Source organism: Dasypus novemcinctus, chromosome 23 (genome assembly GCF_030445035.2).
Source record: "Dasypus novemcinctus isolate mDasNov1 chromosome 23, mDasNov1.1.hap2, whole genome shotgun sequence".
Lineage (NCBI taxonomy): Eukaryota > Metazoa > Chordata > Mammalia > Cingulata > Dasypodidae > Dasypus > Dasypus novemcinctus.
The window spans coordinates 52,040,333-52,063,576 of NC_080695.1; the positions used below are offsets into that span (position 1 = coordinate 52,040,333).

A 23,244-nucleotide genomic window follows, 5' to 3' on the forward strand; every position below is an offset into this window, starting at 1 on the left:
AACGAGTAAGTTGGAAAGTCATGAATCGTCTTTTCCTTTAAAGAATATTTTTGAACATGCTCTAAATAAAGAGCCTTGAAACAGTTTCGTTTTATTGAGTTAGGCATTTTTCTAATTCCAATGAATGAAGCACTGAAAGGCATCTCGCACCATGGACTGAGCACAACTGCCAGCAGTGGATATTTCAGCTACACCTGTTCCCAGCTCCTTCAGCACTCAATGCTTATCTGATTTTTCCCCACATGTATATGGCTACATGTGCCTCCTGACGCCGACCCTTCTGCCTGGGATGGATCCTGTGTGTACACATTTGCTGAAGCCACATCAATAACTTAATTCCCAGCACGTGAGATGTTCTCTGCATGGCCTGTTCTCCAGCAGTCTTTCTGTTTCTGACTCAATGACACATATTACCCTGCGGTGTAATTATCTCTTTAGGTCTCCGTATTCCTTCAACCCACTTTTCCCTTGGGTTCCCTACAGTAAGGGATTGTATATCATGCCTTTCTTTGTATTACTGATATCATTTATTTTTTTAAATGACACCAGTAAGCACTCAATATGGACTCCTTAAATAATATTATGATTAAGATAATAAATTCTGGCATTTATTCAAAGAGTATTTCTTTTACTGATCACACTAATGATATTTTACTACTAATGATATGAGAAATTTTAAGTAGAATATAAAATGATGTACTGCCCTGAAAAATATGTAAAACCTTTCTGGCCTAGTTTCCTTATCCTACCTTTTGAGAACCTTAGAGACATTTGACTTGAACAGGGAAATCCTAGTTAGTTTTTTAGCAGGCAGTTTGTTTCTATGAGAGAAAAATACAATTTCTGTGAATTTTATAGTAACTATATGGTTAAAAGTTTTAGATAATATTTTTAAAATAGGATATCCAGAGGTGAAGATACAGTGAATGCTATGTACCGTGTACAGAAATTACAAGCTTTAATATTGAACTCAGAGGATTTTTTTTTCAAGTAGGCTTTTTTGTTTTGTTTTGTTTTTTTATTTCTCTCCCCTTCTCTCCCCCACCCCACCCCAGTTGTCTGTTCTCTGTGTCTATTTGCTGCGTGTTCTTCTTTGTCCACTTCTATTGTTGTCAGCGGCACGGGAATCTGTGTTTCCTTTTGTTGTGTCATGTTGTTGTGTCAGCTCTCCATGTGTGTGGTGCCATTCCTGGGCAAGCTGAACTTTCTTTTGCGCTGGGCAGCTCTCCCTATGGGATGCACTCCTTGCGCGTGGGTCTCCCCTACGCGGGGACACCCCTGCGTGGCAGGGCACTCCTTGTGCGCATCGGCACTGCTTGTGGGCCAGCTCCACACAGGTCAGAGGATTTATTGAACCTAGACCTGTAAAGGTATAAGAAAAGACAAGAAAATTTTGAAATAAAAACTGTAAGGATAGTTGACCCTATTAGTTGATTAAATTAAAAGAATCATAATTAAAAGAGTTTGGCATCATTGCAGAAACTTACAACTCTCAAAACAGAGTAAATAATCCCAAAATAGAAATGCATTAATGCATTAGAATTAAGTTCATGTTAAATATCATATTTCAACTATGGAAAATATTTGGAACGTTCAAGAAATATTGGAGCAGTTGATATTCATTTAGTAAAAAAACAGTTAAAATCAAGCATCTTGCTTCATATCATGTACAAAATTAAATGAACCATAAAGTTAAATACATATTTTTAAAAAATAAATGTAGTAAAAGGAAATACAGGAGAATAGTTTTAATAGTCAATTCAAAAAGCACTCCTCAGCATGACATGAAAGTGAGAATAGGGAAACGGACTTTGGCCCAGTGGTTAGGGCGTCCGTCTACCACATGGGAGGCCCGCGGTTCAAGCCCCGCGCCTCCTTGACCCGTGTGGAGCTAGCCCATGCGCAGTGCTGATGCGCGCAAGAGTGCCGTGCCACACAGGGGTGTCCCACGCGTAGGGGAGCCCCACGCGCAAGGAGTGCACCCATAAGGAGAGCCACCCAGCGTGAAGGAGGGAGCAGCCTGCCGAGGAATGGCGCCACCCACACTTCCCGTGCCGCTGACGACAACAGAAGCGGACAAAGAAACAAGACGCAGCAAAAAGACACAGAAAACAGACAACCCGGGGAGGGGAGGGGAATTAAATAAATAAAAAATAAATCTTTAAAAAAAAAAAAAAAAAAAAGAAAGTGAGAATATATGAAGGAGAACATCGACTGTGTGATATCATAGCAAAAAAAGAACAAAACCTGACAACAAAAAGACACTGCAAAGGAAAAAAGCAAATGCTAGAATATACTTGAAAAAGATATAAAACAAAATTTTAATATCCAAAAAGGAAACAAATACAAGATGAAAGAAAAACATTGGCAAAGTTTATGAGCATGTAACTAATATAGAAAACATTTAAAATCACAATAAGCATAGGAAAATGTATTTATTCTCAATAGTTATGAAGGAAATGCTAATTATGAAAATATTAGAAAATATTTTACCTATCAAATAGGAAACAAATAAGAAGATTGAAAATATCAAGTGTTATCAAGTGTTACAGAGAATGTGGGCAAACCAGCAATTGCATCCCTGATTTTGGGGGATGCAAAGGGGAGATTTTGCATTGTTTTGTGAAGAAATTTGATGATAAATGTATATTATTTACATACTATATTATATTTCATAATATATTAAAATAATAAATAAATGCATTCAATAATATATTTTCAAAATAAATATAGCAGTAATAAATATATTTTGATATTTGATAACATATATATTATATACCTAAAGGAGATATTATACACTATTTAAAGTAATGATGATATTTGTATATTTATATACCATATAAACCATATAATATACATTTTGTAAAGCAATTTGACAATGTATACATATTAAATAGATACAAAATAGGTATTGTAAAGCAATTTGATAACATAAGATATTGCACATCCTTTGATCCAACAGTAACATTTCCTTAAATAAACTTTAGATAAATATGGGGAATTGAGGATAATTAGAGTTTAGGAAATTGTAGCTTTTAGACTAATTATCTTCTAAAAAAGTCCACGTATCTATTAATATTTTTATGTAGGACTGGTATCAAATTTGTACAAAAGAAATCAAGGGTCAAGAACAGTATATATAGCAGGCATGCGGAAGAACTTTGGCATTTTGTTTTCACAGTGACTTAGCAATGACCTGTGAGCGTGCGTGCATGAGTGTGTGTGTGTGTGTGAGCATGTGTGTGTGTGAGTGTGTGTGTGTTTGCCCATAGCTGTGGAGCACTACGGGCCTGGCAGACAGACCTTTAAGCCATGAGTGGCTGTAATGCACAAGAAAGGAAAAGCCCATCTACCTTTATTGCACATATCAAAGTTTGCCTAAAATGTTCATCGTAATTATTTTAATACTCACCTGGCAATTAATCTGTCTACTTACTAATTTCAATTAAAAGGACATGATTGAAACTTATGCCAAGCATTATTAGCATTGTAAACCAATAAATCTTGGAGTTCTGTCTTAAACTAGAGATTTCAAGGCTAATTATTTGGCTACAAAGATAGATTTGCTTGGAAAAGATTGCACTTTCCACGGTTCTGTAGAAAATGCAGATTTACTGCTTCTTTGCTGGACACGTACCAACCTCATGTCAACGGAGAGTGGCCGGAAGGTACCTGGCACTCAAAATGGCTGTTTGCCAATTGGAAAAGTTTCTTTTAAAAAGGGGGGCTATTGTACATTCTTTTCATTTAAAGCACAGGGAAGTGTGTGGTTTGTTGAGCAGGTGCCAAAGCAAAATAAAAGAACATTGCTGATTGCCCACACAAATTTTGTATCCTGAATTCGATAGCTTCAAGGTGTCTCTTTTGTTGTTGAATTTTGTCTCCTCGTGGGCTGTAATTTTGGGGGATGGTGGGGCGGGGGAAGAAGGTAATCTTTCTGGCTGGAAGACTGGCTTCCACTGAGGGACAGCTGCCATTGCCCAGTGGCACAAAGACACTTCTGCGCCATTCGTATTTGCAGCAAGGCAATGCAAGAACCAGAGAGTGGTTTGGAGTAGATCTATGGACCTAGGAAAGGCAGATGAGGGGAAGATAAGGCGAAAAGTATAAAGCCGCGAACAAGAATTTCCTTTGAGGTTAAAAAACAAGGGCTTAAGGGCTCAGACTTTGAGATTCAACGGACTGGAGCTGAAACCCCATCTGTCTGCCACAGACAGGTGTTTAGATAAGAATACCTGAGTAAACATTACCTAATTTTGTAAAATTATGGATGAATTTCACATGCACCCATGCTGCACCCATTCTGGGATATGAGCTTATGATTCTCAATAGTCCTGCATTAATTCTCATTTGTTTATGTCAAAAAAGAGTCTAAAAAGCACTGTGAGAGAGATTATTCTTTTCCCAGATTCCTAAAATCATGCATCTGTAAAAATCAATTCCTACAGCAAAGTGCTTTTCTGATAAATAAATTGAATAACTACAATTCCTTGGCACTAATCTATTCTGATAATCAATACCAACGTTGTTCAACATTGATTATGACTGGCCTCGGTGCTAAGGAAATAAAATGCCATCATCTATACCTCTGTCGCAGATTTCTGGGTCTCCAGCCTCCGGTGAGCTGCCCTGTGACAGCACCCTACTTCCCCATTACCTGCGGTGCTCTGTGGTTTTGGGCACACATCCTCACTCTGGTAGTGGAATCCGTCTATTCTCTACTGTCTGGGACTCTGGTCTGCTGCGTTTACCTTGGCCCAAAGGAGAGAAAGTTCTAGTCCATAAATCTCTCTGGTGTCTCGCATAAAGTCAGTATAACGCCTCCTGTTTTAAAGCACATCCACCTCAGCAGGTAGGAGCACTGCCTGGCTCCTGGACGCTCCAGTGCTGTCGCTCTTTGAAGACGAGAGAGAGCAAAGCTCTTATCTGCTGCCAATACACCCTTATCGCCACTCACTCTCTGCCGGAATGAATTTTCACATGTCTGTCTTCACGAATTTTGCGACCAAATGTCGTTTGCCTGTAAGATTGTGAATTTCTTGTTTAATGGCCCCGATACCATTGCATGCGCAAGTCAGTAACGTTGGATAAGGTTTCTCATGGCTCCCTCTGTCTAGCTACTATCTATTCTCTCTCTCTACAGCATCCACATTTTCAACATCGTAGACTCCACTTCCTCATATTTAGAGCAACTTTATGTCCTGGGTTGGCTGAGCTAGTTCTGGATTATATCTGTTCACCTGCTGGCGTTGTGGCTAATACTGGCTTTCACGCTCAACGAGTTCTGATTTAGGTGATAAGTGCTCACGTTGCTCATTCAATACACCCCATAAACCACTGCAGTTAAGGTCCTGCCCTCACTAGAGTATGCAATTGTGCTCACTAAGTCGCTGAAGAGCCGTATTTGCCAATGTCAAGCATTTCAGTCTTTATCTTCTTAGACTCCCCTTCTTTTGAAACTCTTTATTATTCCTTCCTTAATTTGATCTCTTTGATTCCCTGAAGCCACATGATGCTCATTCACACTACTTCCTCTCTGCCCAGGACCACTATGCCTATTCTTCTTCTCCCTGCTTCTTAAATATTAATATTTCCCAAGATTCATTTTACCACCCTACTGCTCTTGAGCTGCATATTTTCCTTAGATGATCCCAGTGACATTCCGCATTGCCCTTACCACCTTTATGCACATGATTCCCAAACTAGTATCCCCAAACCTGCCTGCTTGTTCCACCTCCCTCCAACAAGCTTTATGGAAATAACTCACATCCGCTTCTGCCTCTCCAGTGATAGTGCCGCTGTCCTCGACAACTTCACCTGAACTAATACAATGGTTTTATCACTAGTCTTCTCTCTTTAGGTTTAAAGCTTTCAAAGTTTTTCCTAAAATGAACGCATTTTTGTCCTCCTCAAAGTTTTTTGAAGTCCTCTTTTATTTACTGCAATAGTCAGACTCTCAACATGCCAAATCAGATGCCTTCTAACAGGCCCCTTGCCTGTGTCTCCAGCCTCCTCCTCCTCTCTCATCATCTGCAATAAATCCTACCTGCCCCCGCAGAGCACTGCTTTTAGCTCACCACACTCGCCAGGCTCTTTCTCACCTCTGCCTGAGCTCTCGCATTGTCCCCTTCCTAAAGAGCTGCCGCGGGGCTCCCTCCCACGGGTCTTTAAACACGGAGCCCACGCCCACCTGGTCGGAAGTCGTCCTGAGCGCTTCAGGGGGAAGAGATGCCTTTCCAACCCCCTCGCTTTGCCCAGGCACGTTGTCTACGGATGCTCTTCAGCAGCTCACCAGAATGACTCTCAGCACACAGAGGGTTCTTCCAAGCAGATGCCACACATGTGTGGCCCCGGCACCACACAAGCTCATTCTTCAGTTCTTCAGCACAGGGGCTGAAGTTGCCGCAGAACACCTGCAACAATAAGATTAGTATTTCTGTTTGAAACAGAATGAATAATATTGACAATATGTAACATCGTTTCAGAAAGTTTTGATTGTATTTCAAATCATGCAGGGAAGAGTTTCATCAAGAAATAGGACCAGGATGCAATTTTCATACGTGAAGTTCTGACCCAATCACTGGTATATCAGATATGAGCTTAGAATTTTATAATTAGTGTATTAATGTAAGTTAATATAAGTAGCTTCCCTCAATTCTGTGCCAGCACAGAATTTATATGTTAACCTCAGCTGCAATGAATTTCCTGCTGGAAAAGACCTTATATTTAATTTTTGAAGTTAAACTTTTAATAAAACATTTTATTATTGCTTAAAGTAAATTGTTTGTACTAGAGATAAAAATCTTATTTGTAAAAGGTACTACTTTTAGTATAGAAATTTAAGTCTGGATATGTAGAGTAAACATGTAAAAAATTAGGGCATGTTTTACTCTTTAGAGAAGAAAACATCCTCGGTTTCTCAGATACACTTCTTTTTGGCTATGATTAGTCATTTTTTCTTTGGCATTTTCAGAGTGGTTTTCCTTTTGGTTCCTCTTAAATTTGAATCTTGTATGAATGAAATCCATCATTGCCTTAGAGGTCATTAAGTGGCAGTGTTTATGTTGGACAGGTGCAGAAACGACCCTAACGCATGATGTCTATCAGGTACTTTTTTGAAGTTGTCTCAGTTCATAACAGAATATGATGTATTAGTGATAAGAAGGATTGTTTTTCACATTACTAATAAGGGAAGAGTCATTTGGACCCTTGTTGCTATTTACTGCTATGTTCTATTACAATGCCTCATCAAAAGGCACTGCTATATACATGCATTTTCCCGCATTGTTTGATTATTAAAGCCTTAAGGGAATTAAGACCCCATTGTTTTAATAAAGTATGAAATGTGTATTAACTCTTTGAGATAAGCTCTTCTTTTTTGGACAGACTGCAGCAGGGAAGAAGGTGTAAATTATGACTTGATAAAATGGAATAACAGCCCTGGTGCTACTTAGTTTGTACCACACTGCACTGATTTTATTCAGCATTGCCTTCATTTTTTTAAAAAAAGATTTATTTATTTATTTCTCTCCTCTCCCCACCCCGTTGTCTGTTCTCTGTGTCTATCCGCCGCGTCTTCTTCTTCGCCCGCTTCTGTTGTTTGTCAGGGGCAGGGGAATCTGTGCTACTTTTTGTTGTGTCATCTTGTGTTAGCTCTTCGTGTGTGCAGCGCCATTCCTGGGCAGGCTGCACTCTCCCTCGAGCTGGGTGGCTCTGCCTACGGGGCTCACTCCCTGCGCGTGGGGCTCCCCCACGTGGGGGACACCCCCGTGTGGCAGGGCACTCCCCGCCCACATCAGCACTGAGCATTGGCCGGCTGCACACGGGTCAAGGAGGCCCGGGGTTTGAACCACGAACCTCCCATGTGGCAGATGGGCACCCTAACCACTGGGCCAAGTCCGCCGCCAGCATTGCCTTCATGAGGAGGTAAGGCTGGAGAGGAGTGCCAGGTATTTAGACCCCTAACTCAGTGTCAAGCTGCTAGGTGTTAGCCCACAGGAACCACACAGTCTGGCTGAGCCAGGAACACTCCCGTAAGCCACTGGCTTATTTTCACCCTGATGCCCAATATCATCTCTTATAAAAGGGTTGAGGCATGGGAAGAGTTGTTTGTTCATGGACTTCACGTCATCTCCTTTTACGGAGGAGATGATCGATTCAACTGTCAGGATGAGCTATCACATCCAATGGCAACTGTATCTTTCATTTACTCAGGTCAAAAACTGGAGGCATCCTGGCACTTCTTTCACAGCCACTCATCTAAAACCAAAGTTTTGCTTTCAGGACACGACTGTAATCAGGTCCCTTCCACTGCTACCTCTCAAGTCCAAGCCAGAAATCTCTCCCGCGTCTCCACTCTTGCTCTTCCCTCTGCTATCTATTTCCAACACAACAGCCCAAGTGTTCCTTTTAAAGTGTAGACGATATCATGGCACAACTATGCCATCAGGCCTCCAAGGCTGTCCCTGCCACTCTGAGTAAAGAAACTGAAGGCAAATACCCTGCAGCCCTCTTACCAGTGGAATGTTAAGGCAGTCATAATAAGCCATCTTACTTTGGTTTATTTGAAATTTCTTTATTGTATATGAATGTTGCCTTTCGTTTGACTGAGGCATTTGAAATTTAGCACCTGTAGGTAGACTTGTAATTGGTGTAAGGGCCTTGCTGAAAGGAAGACAGGAAACTATGGGTTCTATGGAGATCTTCCCACGCAGCTTTGCAGAGATTCTTTCACAGCATATTCAATAAATCTTCACTGAAATAAATAGAGCCAGCCTGTTATTCAGAGCACTGCCATCTGTGATCTCCCAGCTGATAAATGTGACACGGTGACCACTCATACCTGTTTACTATTTCTACATTTAACCTTGATTATGAAACAATAGTCATTAGCATAAAACATTGCTTCAGAAGCGTTGCTATTTATGGTTTTGTGCATCAGCTTAACTAAAATTCAAGTGCGGTTTGTCAGGGGAAAAGACTTGCATTTACTGTTTTGTTGGCTCTATAGTTCCTGAGAAAACACCATCACATAAATATTATTCAAACATGCACATCCAAACAAAATAAGGCCTGGGATTCCAGAAGGAAGGGGTATTATACTAACAAGGCCAGTGATATTTCAGTCTGTGCCTTGGCAATAAGAAGGAATCCTGAAAAAAATAATTGGGATCAAGGTTATGAGTACAGAGGAGATTGAATCAAAGTGTAAATGCAAAATGGGCCAAGACATTAGAATATGCTGCCAAAATGTATTTCATGGAGAAAATGAAGATCTGTATCCATATTAAAATTACATATACAAAAGAATATAATAGTACTAGAAAAGAGTCATGATTGTGAATACGATTTAATTATAGGTTATATTGGATCATTTTTTGCCATATGCAGAAAGGGGATGAAGGTTAGAGTTTTCTTACAATAATCAAGACTGGAGGAAAAGCTATTAACATTACAATAATTAAAGCAAAATCTTCTGATAATAGAATTACTACAAGTAATCAACAAGACCCCTCGTGTTCTGTATTGCTTAGCGTACTTCTCAAATATTGTCCTAATAAATCATTTAAATACCCTCAGTGTGAAAATCATCATCTAAACTTAATATTTAACATTCTTCACCTTGGGAAAAGAAATGATTGCAGATTGTTTCAAGATTTTAAAGGGAGATGTAGCAGCACCAATCTAAAGCTATACGCATATACCCTTAGCACAGCAATTCCACTGCTTTTTTCCACAGAAAAATTAAATAAATAAAATTTAAAATGTGATATATACCATAATATTCATTGTAGCATTGGTTTAATAGGAAAAACTGCTTTAAAAAGCTGAATGATCATCAATTATGTAAAGATTTAAATGAAATATAGTACATATAAAGTGTGAAATACAATGCACTGTCTTTAAAAATGAGGTAAAATTCCATATGCTGATATGGAAATATCTTTATTACATGGTTAAAGCAAAGCATAATGTAATATTTTCTGTACAATGCAATCATAATTACCTACATTTAAAATACACATATGTATACTTTAAGAATTTATGTGTATTTGTTTTATAATATAAAATACAGTCAAATATATATATATATATATACAAGAACCAGAAGGGACACTATGTGAGCTTGGAATATGTGCACATTTAAAATGCTTCCTCCAACATTGTGAGCTCTTATTATCAGCTACATTATCATCCCCATCATCACCATCATTTTTACACATGTCCATATACGAAAGGAACTTTCTCTAGAAAGATACATACATGAAATATCAATGGGACTTTAACGAAAGGGAAAGAAATATTTTTAACTTTCATTTTGTATTATTCTGCACAGTTTGGAATATGTGTGTGTTTGTAAGTACTGGCTTAACTTTTTATAAAACTCTATTAAACAGTAAACATATTTAAGCACAGAATATTAGCTAGGAAATCTACTTCGAAATGCATTTGTTATCTTACATGCTAAGTCTTCTCAGCCATATTTGTGATTGTTATATTTTGCTTTAGAAATAGTGATCAGCAAAATGAAAAGAAAGGGATTGTATTTATCTTTGTCACTTCAGAGCTTAGATCTCTGACATATAGTAAAGCATCAATAAAGTTTGTCTTTAAAACAGGGCAGGGTGTCTTACAAAAAAGCTAACTTTGTGTTTTTTAAGAAGAGAAGCACTAGATGTCATTTTGTTCTCATGGAAGGGTGGGGGACGGCTCACGACAAGTGTAAACTTCGTAAGCTACCACGCATTCTGCCCCAGGGATGATGACAAGGCTGTTTGTTTCTAAGAGCTGAATTCGCCTAATATCTGAGGATGGCGGAATGTGTGTTTGTGCTTCAAAAACAGAAACTTCCTGTAGGGGGAAGACCATATGTCCTGTTTTGCCTGGAACAATACAAATTTATACCTGTTGACCCAAATAACAATTAATATAATCCATTTTCATATTCAACAGTTTTGAAGTTTGGACAATGAATTATATGTCCAGTCCAATTAATAGACAGACAAACTTTATCTTAGAATTTCTGTCTTATAAATTGAGTTGACTAGCACTTTCCATGTCAAGGGTTGAAAATGAAGCTGTCAAAACTCTTGTTCCAAGACACTAAGACACCTGAATTAACTGTCTTAAACATTCTACTCAAGTTTGTTGTCAAATATCTCTGTGAGGAATTATCTGGAATTGATTATGACTCCATATTTAATAAATGAGTGAACTTCAGCAAATAGTTTAAATTCTCAATGTCTCACAGTTTTCTCATTAGTAAAGTGGGGTAATTATTTTATCTAATGTATCTATTAATTATTTTTGTTTTTTTAGAGTATATTTCAAATACAAGAAATACCCAGTTCTTAAGTGAGTTTTGGTGAATGTATACACCATGTAACCATCATCCAAATCAGCAAACAGGACATTTCCATCACCCTCAAATGGTCCCTTATGTGATCATAAAATCAGTTCCCTCATAAGCAACAAGGGTTCTGATTTCTATCCACAGAAATTCTGTTTCTGTTCTTTACCTTTATATGAACTCCTTGTGAACCATATCGCCTGCACTCTTTTGTACCTGGCTTCTATAGCTCTAATTAATTCTACTGAGGTAATTCACATTGCTTATGGATAACCTGTAGCTCATCCTCTTTTATTGGTGATCAGTTTCCCATTGTATGAACACATGACAATACATTACCATTCTCCTGCTGATGAAGATGTGGGTTGTTTCTATTTTGGGCGTTTATGAATAAAGCTGCTATAAACATTCTTATACAGATTATTTTTCTATTTTTATTTCTCTTGAGGAAAGTGAAATTTGCTGGATTGTAGGATGGGTGGCTGCTTGATTTTAAGAGAAATTGCCAAAGAGTTTTTGTGTGGGAAGTGATTGTGTCATTTATCATTTTCAGTAACATTGTATGAGTTCCAACTTCTCTGCATCAACATTTGGTGTTTTCAGACTTTTCCATTTTAGCCATACTAGAGAGTGTCTATCAGTATCTCATTGTAGAGTAGTGTTGGGGATTGAATCATGTCCCCTACAAAGAGCAGGTTCAGGTCTCAACCCCTTGTCCTGTGGGTATGAACCCATCTGTAACTAAGAATTTTGAAGACGTTATTAGTTAAGGTATGCCCACACTGAATGAGGATGGGCTTTACTCCAATATGGCTGAAGTACTTAAAAGCAAAGAAAACTGGACACAGAAACCAAAGCAAAGAGAGCAGCCAAAAGCTGGAAGTCCTTAAAAGCAAAGGAAATTGGACACAGAAAACAAAGCTACAGAGAGCATCCAAAAGCTGGAAGTCTAATGGAACCCAGAAGAGAAAGGAGAAAATGTTGCCATGTGCATTGTTATGAGATGGAAAAGCCAAGGACCCAAAGACCACTAGCAGCCAGTGCTAGAGCAACACTGTTTTCAGAGAGAAAGGGTTGCCTTCTGATGCTCTGAATTTGGACTTCCCCTAGCCCCAAAACCATGATCCAATAAATTTCAATTGTTTAAACCAATACATTCCATGGTATTCATAATCACAGTCAGAAAACTAAGACAAGATGTCATAAATTTCCAAACTATGCTTACAGATTTCTCTATTTCCTCATTTATTTCTGTCAATTTATGTTCTATATATGAACGATTATGATCATTATGTCTTCCTAATTAATTAACCTTCTCATCATTCTGAGATGATCCTTTTAGTGACAAATACTCTGTTTGGAAATTGACTTTGTCTGATGTTATAAACATACCAGCTTTCATAGGCATGCATGAAATATATTTTTCCATCTTTACACCTTTAACTTATCTGTCGATGTATATGTAAAACACTCTTTTATGAAGTATATGGCATTGTCAATCTCTTTAATCCATTTTGCCAAACATTGTCTTTAGCTGCTGTATTTAATCCATTTATATTTATTGTAATAGTAGACACAATTAGATAGGTATAGGGTTTGATTTTTCTACTTGATTTTTACTTGTCTCTATTTTTTTCTTATTTCTTTTTCTGCCTTATTTTGGGTTAATAAAACATTTTAAAATAATATGGAGCTGGCCTATGTGCAGTGCTAATTCATGCAAGGAGTACCATGCCATGCAGGCATGTCCCCTGCATCGGGGAGCTCCACGCACAAGGAGTGCACCCTGCAAGGAGAGCCACCCAGCGTGAAAGAAAGAGCAGCCTGCCCAAGAATGGTGCCACACACACAGAGAACTGATGCAGTAAGATGATGCAACAACAACGACAACAAAATAATAATATATATTAATTCCTCTTTTGGTTTTAACCACACTGTGTTTTAAGGGCTGTTCTAGGTAAGACAATATGTGTTCTTACCTAGAGATAATTTTTATCACTAAAAATGAAATATGAAAACTTTTAACAATAAATTTGCATTTAAATCCCAACTTTTGTGTTAATTGTTGCCATATATTTTTACATCTGCATATATTTTAATCCCCATTAAGTAAGGTTCTATTTTTGTGTTGAAGCAATTTCTTACCCCTTAAAAATAAATGTGAAAACACAGTCATAATTTTTATTCAGTCCCCACAAAGTTATCATTTTTCTGGTGTTCTTCATTTCCTTCAGTAGAACTGAGTTTCCATCTGGTGTCAATTCCCTTAGCAACAAGTTACCTCAGATTTTGTTTATCTTAAAATATTTTCATTTTGTGTCCATTATTAAATGATATCTTTTCTGAATATAGAATTCTGTGTTTTGTTTTGTTTTTTCAGTACCTTAAAAATGTTGTTTTGTATATTCTGGGCTTCATATCCAATGAGGGGGCATGTTTCCATTTTTTGTAGTATGGTGTTTTTTTCTCTGTTTTCAAATATTTCTTCTTGTATTTGATTTCCAGTAATTTGTGTAGCTATGCTTGGGATGGTTTTATTCATATTTATCCCTTCTTATGTTTGCCATACTACTTGGCTCTATAAGCTGATGTTTTTATCAAATGTGAGGAATTATTGTTTCCTACATTTTCAACTATTTTTATAATGAATTCTCTCTCTCTTCTCCTTCCATGACTCTAAGGGCACCAATGTTAGATCACCCAGTCATTGTTTTAGAGACTAGAGCACTGTTTATTTCTTTAAATTTTTCCTTATCTTCAAATTCTGTCATTTTTATTGCATTTTCTTCACTGATTCTTTCTTCTCTATCTTCAATCTGCTGCTATTAAGCTCATTTAGTGAAAAATTTCATTAAGCTATTTTAATTTAAAGTTCTAGAGTCTACATCTTATCATTTATATATATGTATATATTTGATTACAGAAACTATGACTTGCAGTCATATGTAATGAATAGAATTCCCATACAACACCCCTTCGCCAATATCTTACATCATTGTGGAACATTTGTTACAGGTTATTAAAGAACATCATCAGACTATTACCACCAGCTATGGTCTATTTGTACTATTAACCACACTCTTCATCCAACTCTGGTTTCGCTGCTATCCAGTCCCTACATTGTTCTCTAGATTTCTTTCGATTGATATTCACATCCCAAAATGACCCCTTTCAGCCACAATCCCTTTTATAAACCAGCTGTGTTACGTATACTCACTATAATGCGTTACTATCACCCCCAACCATTTCTACACTTTTATAGTCAGGCTAATTAAAAATTCTACATACAGTATGCATCAGAACCCCTTCTAATCTCTCATCTTATCTCTTAGTAACCTTTACTCCAGCTTTTATCTCTATGTGCTTATTCTTCATGTTTAGTACATATTGGTGAGTCCATACAATATTCACCCTTTTGTGTCTGGCTTATTTCACTCAGCATAATGTCTTTAAGGTTCATCCATTTTATATGTGTCCTAATTTCATAAAATACAAATTCAATAATGTTCTTCTGTGAATTAGAACAAATGTATATCACTATTACAAGGTGATAAGGATATGGTGATGCATGGGAAAAACACAATAAATTTAACTTACAGACTACCGTTAACAGCAATATTGTAATATTCTTGCATCATTTTCGAAGAAGGTACTGTATCAATGCTAAAATTCAGTAATAGGGGGCTATGGGAATTTTTCTTTTAGACGAAGGAAAATTTCAAAATTTACTGAGGCAATGATTGGACAACTCTGTGAGGAAAGTGAGAGCCACTGAGTGTGCACTTGGGATGGAATATACAAGGCCTGGGACTCTATAACACAAGGAACCATGTAACGGAAGATGGATGGTGGTTAACAGTACAAAGTGAGAGTATACTCTCATGAGCTATGAAAAATGTGCAATATTAACACATGGTGATAATTATTTGGGGTATATGGGAAAAGGTACCAAATGTACACTATAGACCATAGTTAGTTGTAATAGTCTGATGATGTTCTTTCATAGTCTTTAACAAATTTTCCACAACAATATAAGGTGTTCATGGAGGGGTGTTGTATGGGAATTCTGCACATTATGCATGATTGCTTTGTAAGTTCATAACTTCTCTAATAAAAAATACATGTATTTTTAAAAGATATCAGAGATTCATAGGAAGCTGCAGAGATAGTATCTCATGAGATTTTTGCCATGTTCCTTTCACCCACTTTCCCCTAATGGTTACATCTTATGTAACTATTTCATTATATCAAAACAAGTAAAGTGACATTGGTACATTGTGTGTATACTTATATGCCATTTTACCACATGTACATTTGTGTAGCCACCACCACAGTTAAGAAACAGAACTATTGTCTCACCACATAGGTAGGTATTCTTGGTTCAAACACTTCATAGTCACATCATCCTTCTTATCCCTCCAACTTCCAACCTGAGTAGCACTAATCTGATCTCCCTCTCAATAATTTTGTCATTTTCAGTATGTCATATAAATAGAATCAAGTAAATGTCACCTTTGGAGATTGGCTATTTTTATTTCAGGATAATATCATTCCATATAGCTAGATCAGAATTTTTTTATCCACTCTATCAATCCCTGTTGTTTAGTAGATGTATTTAGACTACTGTATTCACACGAATTTGTGTTTGTCTACCATATTACTTTTTGTTTTCTGTTTGCTCCCTCTATTTTTATTTCTTGGTTTTCTTTTTCTTGCCTTTCTGTGGTTTACTTGGAACATGGTAGAATCCTATCCCAGTATCTGTAGTGTTTTGCATTTATCTCTTAGATTGTTCTAGTTATTACATTATACAAAGCAAATTGTCATGGTCAACTGATGTTGACATTTTCCCGTTCAATGACATATAGAAAACTTTTCTTGTTTTAGGTACCTTTACCAACTTTCATTCACAATATAATTGTCTTAAAGCGTTATTCTACATAGATTGAAAATACATCAAACAAAGTAACACATTTTCTGCTCAGCTACAAAGCATAATTTAGAAAACTCAAGAGAAAAAAGAAAATCCACTATATTTGCACATAGTTTCGCTCTTTCTTTTGTGCTTTCTTCCTTTCTGATGTTCCAAGATTCCTTCTTTTATTGTTTTCTTTCTGTTTCAAGAACTGCATTTGGTCATCCTTGTAGACTAGTACTGCTGGCAAGAAAAACTCTTAATTTTCCTTAATCAGAGATTTATTAATTTCCCCTTCATTTCATAATTTTAACAATTATGGAACTCAAGTTTGACAGTTCTTTTCTTTCAGCACTTGAATATGCTTGTGACACTTTCTTCTGACTTCCATTATTTTTAATAAGATATCCATGATTTTTCCCTAATAAGTAAGGTTATCATTCTCTCCTGCTGTTTTCAGAAATTTTTCTTTGTCTTTAGTTTCCAGAAGTCTGATTATGATGTGTCTTAGTGTGGATTTCTTGGATATATCCTGTTCAGAATTTTCTCATCTCCTGAATTGGAATGTTTATGTCTTTTGCCAAACATTGGGATTTTTCCATCATTATTTCTTTAAATACTTTATTAGCCCCACCCTTTTTCTCCTTTCCTTCTGGAACTCTGATGAAATGAATTTTAAACATTTTGCTATGATCCCATGGGTTCCTGAGTTTCTGTTCATTTTATTTTCAGTCTATTTTCTATCTGTTGTTCAGATTAGGCAATTTCTCTTACTTTATCTTTAAACTTGCTGATTCTTTCTTCTGTGCTCTCCATTCTGCTGTTGAACCCATCCAATGATATTTTTATTTTGGATATTTTATTTTTCAATTCCAAAATATTAATTCTGTTCCTCATTATATCTTTTGCTACTTTGTTGAGGTTTTCTTTTTTTTTTTATTTGTTTCAATTGAATTTATAATTGCTTGTTGAAGCAATTTTGTGGTTGCTGTTTTAATATTTTTTTCTGCTAATTCTAAAACTTATGTCATCTCTGGATTGACATCTATTGAGTATAGCTTATTTTATCCAGGTATTTCTGAAATGGCTTCTTTACTACTAAATATTATTTTTCATTGTCAAGCATTTCATGTGGACTCAAATCATATGTGTCTCATTATTGATCTTTGCATTTTATCTTAGACAAAAAGAAAAAAACCGCACCACAATGGGAGATCAAAACCTGCCCTTAAGGGATTTCAGAGGAGCAATAGCAATATGGTGGTGATATTACACGGACAGAGTATGTTAAAGAGAGGACATGGTCATCTGTGATGTTGATAATGAGAAGACGGCTGTAGAAGGATCTGCTGAAATATTGAGTCAGAGTTTAAGTATTTAAGGAACTTCTGTTGGTGCAATACATGCAGTTCAGGCTGAGGGAGCTGTTATATGACTTTTGGCGTGTGTACCATACTCAGTATTTTGTATAATAATGTCATTCAATCTTCATAGCCATATTGTGAATGATGTCCTATTGTTTATATTTTATAGATAGACTTTATAGAGGTTGAGTACCTTGACCTAGGTCACATAGCTAAAAAACTTCATAATTGAAATTCAATCTCATATTTATCTGTGTAGTATTTGAAAGGTATACCCATTTATAGAATGCTGTTTAACAATTACAACATGTTCAGCAACAACCTGCTGATTGATACAGATTATGAAAAATAGGAGGAAGAGAAAGGAGTACTGTGGGGACTAAAATACTATCCAGACTGTATAATATAGTGAAACCTTAAATAAAATAGGAATATGGGTGATATTACATATATAAGGCAGTTTTTTAAAAATATAAATACAAATAAACTAGAGAGATGGAAACAGAGTGCAGCAGGGGCAGCATAGAGAGAGTGAGAGGTAATGAGTTTTATTTGTTTGTTTGGTTTTCATTATCACTGGAATAATGAAAGTGCTCTAAAAATGATTGAAGTGATGAATGCACATCTATGTGATTATTCTGAATACCATTGATTGTATACTTTGGGTGGATTTATGCTGTATTAGTATGTTTCAATAAAATTGATTTGATAAAATTTACTATCCAGACACCCAGATCTGACAGTTTAGAGATCCACCCTTCAAAACTTTATTTGCATAAAGGCAATGAGTATCTGCTTCCACTTCAAAGATACAGAATGAAAGAACTGCAAAAACGACAGTTGTAAAATTTAACAGGGTAAAGAAAAGGGGCAGATTGCATAGTGGTCTCAATGAAAAAATATACCTAGGTCCAGTTTACTGAAGCTTGAAATTCTATACCTGAATTTTCTTAAAGGATTTCTCTTCTGTCAAAATGCAAAGTCTATATGCTAAAAACAAAACAAAAGAAAAAATTTAAATGGAAGGAAATATACCAAAGTGTTAAAAACTGATTTTGGAATTTAAATTTCTCTTTAAATAATTTTCTCTAACCCACTTCCCAAAATCTCTAATGGCTATAATTTACTTCTATAGGATAAAACCAATTTGATTCAAAATAACCTCTTGTAATTCATCAAGGTATTGAATGGAAGAGACAACAGGGGTGCGGAGCAGAAATGTATTCAGGAAGCACCTGTGAAAAACTTGAGTGCCCTTATAATTTCGTAAAAATAATGGAATGATTTATACCGAATGAAGAAAGGAAAAAGGCAAATGTGAATGTTGTTTTATTTGTTTTATACATAAGCTACTGAAGAAGCAGCCAAAACATGGACATATGTGGCTTCCAAAGGTGAGGAGATTGGTTTATTCACCACTCAGCAAATGCTTACTGGGATCCTATAGTTCAGGGTACTTTCTTTATATTAATTGAAATTTCAGGAAGTAAAGGCTGTCCTATAAACATTTCAAGAAGTTTGTTCCCTCCTTTACTCTAAAATGGAGAAATAATATTCTCTGAAGAAAAAGGAAGAAGGGGAGACGAGGGAAAAGGAGAGGGAAGGAGGGAAGTAAAAAGAGGTACAGAAAAAAGAGGAGGAAGAGAAAGGAAACAAGCAAAAGAGAAGGAAGAATAAGAGGAAGATCAAGAGCAAAATAATAAATAAATTGTTTGATCACCTACTCTTTTAAGCTGTCACATGCATTAATTCAATGACATCACTTCCCTGATTTGTGTATTATTTTTATAGCTAGCACATAATAAGTGATAATTAAATGAGGGAGCATTTGAACAAATAGACTATTTCTAGAACCAGTGAGGACAGTCATAATTGTGATCAATTGCTTGGGAGTCACAGACATACTCAATGGCCATCTCCCAGCCCTTGCCTAACCCCCTCCTTTCCCCACCTTGCTTGTTGGCATGCAGGTGTTTGATATGTTTCCATTTTTGCTTGTTAGGATACAGGTATTCAGTATATTTCCATTCCTCAAAAGACCATACAGCAGGCAGGGGAGAGGGGTGTTAAATCTCAACCTGGGCACACATGTTGCTTGATAAATGCTTTATCCTCATTTGACGGGGGTGCCTGCCCCTCGGGTGTATAAAAGCCCACCACCTGAGTGGCACAAGTGTCCCTCATCTCCAACGTGAAGCAGAGCATGCAGAGCTGTCATTAACTGGCCCTGTCACAAGCTGTGGGCCTCCCAGAGAAACTAGCCATGATGGGACTCTTCTCTCCTCTTTTGGATGCTTTGTGCAGTGTAAATCATAGAGCAGTCATTTCCTAAAAGTCTCTGTTGTGCCTGAGCATGTGTTCCCACAGTGTACAACATAGCAACTTACTTCACACTGATGTTCTGTAACAGTCAAAGCTCTGGCTCAATGTAACAACTCACAGCAAATTTTGCTGTTTGAAAAGTGTCGCAGTTCTCTTGCAAGAAATGGGCTTTCTACAACCTGTAAGGAGAAGGTCTGAAAGGTCACAAAAGAGCAGAAGAATATAAATGTACCCTAGGTCATGTTCAGTGGACCAGTCCAGTAGTGGCCCTTAAAGTGTGATCTCCAGATTTATTGTGTCCATACCAGCGGGGACTTGCTTGAATGCAAATGCTAGGCTCCAGTTCAGACCTATGGGATCAGAAACTCCGGGGGCAGGGATCCAGTAATCTGTGTTCTAAGCAGCCCCTTCAGATGATTCTGATACATTCTCCTTTGAGAACGGTTGGTTCCAAAGTCAAAGAGAAAGCTAAACTGTTGGAAAATTTAGGTGACTTTTCCAACTTTGACAAGAAAGGAATAAAGTAATGATTGTCTGAAGGAAAAATTAAACTGAAATATAATAGTAACTAAACTGAAATAAAATAGAAATTCTTATGAAATCACTGCCTTTTTAAAGATAGAACAGAAAACGAGAGAATTTCAATATACATTTATTAATAGAAAACAGATCATTAAAATAAATGATCATAAAAGGAAGAGAATAGGGGTAAAAGAGAAAGGAACAAGCATGTATTAATTGCATGCTATGTGCCAATATTCACAGGCATTATATCTTTTAATCTTCACAGCCTCTAATTTATGGATGATGACCATGACATCTAAATACCCAATATCATGGTGACTCTGTATAGATTAAACTTCATCAGATAAGAAATATTTTACACCATCATCTAAATTTCAAGTATATACATAATATTCTAACATTTTTTCTCTGAAAATGAAATCTACCTCAATGCCTTTTCCAATATTACAGGATAAATTGGAGTAGGGCTAGGGGTGTAACTATCAATACTAAAGTGAAAACTTATTATAGAACTTTTAAAAACAACACCAAAAATGTTTAAAGGAGCTTTAGATTAGATAAATGTTATATCAGAAAGAGAGGGGATTCCCGTATCCCACTCCCAACACACTTCCCCCCATTAAAAATATCTTATATTTGTGACAATTGAGGAACACATATTGAAGCATTGCTACTAACCAAGGACTACAGAAAAATAATCCAAATTTTTATATTAAGAGTTTGGACATTAGTCCAGTCTGCTGTGGCAGTGCTGACGCAGGCCCTTTCATTAATCAAATAATAATACAACCCCCGCATTCAACTCCTTTGATTATTTTAGACCCTACCTACAGTATTCTGGTGGTATTTTGCTCTACTTAATTTTTATTGCAAGCAAATGACAGAAACGCAATGTAAATTAATATAAGTGGAAGGGTAATCTATTGGCAGACCATGAACCACCTCCAAGCAACCAGGCAGGTTTTCCTAGAAGGGGACTCTGGGCCAGGAATTTGGGTGCAAGTGATTTATAACCACTTCCAGGAAACCAGTTAGGGGGTGGGGAGAGCAGAATGGGGCCAGGGAGGAAACTAAACGCGGGGGGGGCGGGGAGGAGCACCTCAGGTGACCCCAGGCTCAGGCTCATCTCTCCGAGAGATCTGGGGTGGAAATTAACCGAGTTTTTCTTCCGTGGAGGCAGATGAGCTGAGCTTCCTCATGGACGTTGGTCAGGAAGGGGCGACAACAGGCATCTTCCGTGTGATCCCAGCACTCCAAGCTCTCCCAATGGGCAGGAGTCTGTCCCTGAAGAAGGTTGCAAGTATGAACAACTAGCAGAAAAGCCCCTGAAGCTGACAGTGACCCCAGGGCGGCTGGGTGGTAGCCAGCGGTGTCGGCTCCACAGAAGGGCGCAGCTGAGCCTTAAAAACAACTGTGGCTTGTAGCCTTGGACGTTTTGCGTGGCGAGGGAGTCTCCCAGCTCCACGGCGTGCTGAGTTCATTCCTCTCTGCCTTCAGAATAGCTTCCTCTATGATGTAAACAAGCACAACTCCTGGGTGTTAATACATCAAGTTCGGCCAACGGAGAGAGGCACACTCTTCTTAGCCCAAGTCCAGAACTCCCAGGGAAGGACTCATTGTCCTCGTCTTTCAAGTGCCCATTTTTGGCCATCATCTTTGACTCACCTCAGGCCCAGGGTGGTTTTTAGGAATATGCCAAACCCTACAAGAACAGCGAAGGTAAGGATGGAAAGAGAGAGTTCCCAGAAGAATTAGCTGATGTCAGGGGGTTGATTCCATGGTCATAAACTATACCACCAAGTGTACATAACTCCTCCATGACACCTAAGATAAGAGAATAAACACAGTGAAAATTAAAAGGATGGGTGTAGCTCAGTGGTTGACCGCCTGCTTCCCATATATGAGGTCCCAGGATCAATCCCTGGTATCCCCTAAAAAACAAACTAACTGAAAAAGCAGTGAAGTGATTGTTTTGGCAGCACATATACAAAAATTGGAATGATACAGAGATGGTTAGCATGACCCCTGCACAAGAATGACACACAAATCCATGAAGTGCTCCATATTTTTAAATAAAAATATGTTAAAAAATAAAAAATAACAGTAAAGAATTTATTTCAGATGTAATGGCATGGAAGTGTAATAGGGAAAACAAGACAAAATCTGAATATATGTAATGCTGCAGGATGAGAATTAAATGTATTATTTCATAATACCCAAATATATCTATATACTCAGCTGATAGTAATATTTTCAAAATTTTCCCTCATTTACTTTTGAAATAGTCTACTTTCTGGTACATAAAATAGTTTGTTAAATAATTAGTCATGCCTATTTGCAGGCCTAACTATCAAGACAGATTTTTTAAAAGCTCAGTTTTGGTTCAATCTCTTAGTGAAAAGCCATGGGTTCAAATTGATTTTGCTATAAGAAAGTAATAAAATATTATTTCCACTCCAGTGAAAATAAGCAGTCTTTCAAAGGCATGTATATTTTAGAAATTGAAATAATACTGTCACATTTTTTCTTTGATGACTTAAAATCTTTTGGAAACTTGTATTATTTGTAAAATTTGCAGGAGAGAACTCTTTTTTGAAAATAAACTTGTTTAGTTCATATTCTTCTAAGCAAAATTCATCATTTAAACGGTGCCCAGACAGTTACTGACAATTCAAATTGCTTTTCATAACTCAAATCAATAGCAAAAATAGGAGTAAAATAATAAACACGTTTTGAAAAACGAAGAATGTTTTCATTATAATGTTCTT

The 23,244-nt window shown here is 37.1% G+C and overlaps 1 non-coding gene across 1 annotated transcript; it reads left to right on the forward strand.

Moving 5' to 3' along the window:
- The first annotated feature begins 22,439 nt into the window (after positions 1-22,439).
- On the forward strand, positions 22,440-22,546 carry LOC131275705 (U6 spliceosomal RNA). Its single transcript, XR_009183152.1, has one exon. It is a non-coding gene; the product is annotated as a U6 spliceosomal RNA (small nuclear RNA).
- Positions 22,547-23,244: the final 698 nt, after the last annotated feature.